This window comes from Fragaria vesca, linkage group LG1 (genome assembly GCF_000184155.1).
Source record: "Fragaria vesca subsp. vesca linkage group LG1, FraVesHawaii_1.0, whole genome shotgun sequence".
In the NCBI taxonomy this organism is placed as follows: domain Eukaryota; kingdom Viridiplantae; phylum Streptophyta; class Magnoliopsida; order Rosales; family Rosaceae; genus Fragaria; species Fragaria vesca.
The window spans coordinates 13,846,386-13,846,956 of record NC_020491.1 but is presented as its reverse complement, the minus strand read 5'-3'; the positions used below and the strand labels follow the sequence as shown (position 1 = coordinate 13,846,956).

At 36.1% G+C, this 571-nt stretch overlaps 1 pseudogene; it reads right to left on the bottom strand.

Moving 5' to 3' along the window:
* The window catches only part of LOC101308518, a 38,916-nt pseudogene that overhangs the window by 34,359 nt on the left and 3,986 nt on the right, over nt 1–571 (bottom strand).

Genomic DNA, 571 nt, shown 5'->3' with positions numbered 1-571 from the left:
ACCCAAAGAGAGCTAGAGGAACACAAAGTATCAAGTCACAACTCACAAGTACAACTCATAAGTACAACTTAGAAAGGAAAGTTGAGCAGATACTGAATTTCAGTATTTTTACCTTCCACTTTGTTTCCACTTTTCCCTATCCAGTATCCTGGCTTTAAAAAGTAGAACACTGACTTCCTCACACCAGATACATTTGGGATGATATTACCGAAGTAGATAGCCAATGCGAACCGGAGGAAGAATGACGTAGCCGCTAGCCATTCATATATATCATTCTAACAAAGTTCAAATGAATATGTTAGGGAATCAGAGAAATGTATACGTAATGGTTTGGAACTTTGGATAATGAAAATTAATTAATGTGTTTACATAAAATATAGATTATGTTACTAGAAACAAACTCATAACAAAGAGTTTAAGAATCTTGACCTTTGGAGCCTTGTCTGGGTTACATAGCCAACGATATAGATGGAGAAACCAACAGTCGTGGTGGAAGATGAATTCCACAAAACTCAAGTCGACCTATCCTCATTCATAACATTCCACAAAACACATATGCATCAACAAAACA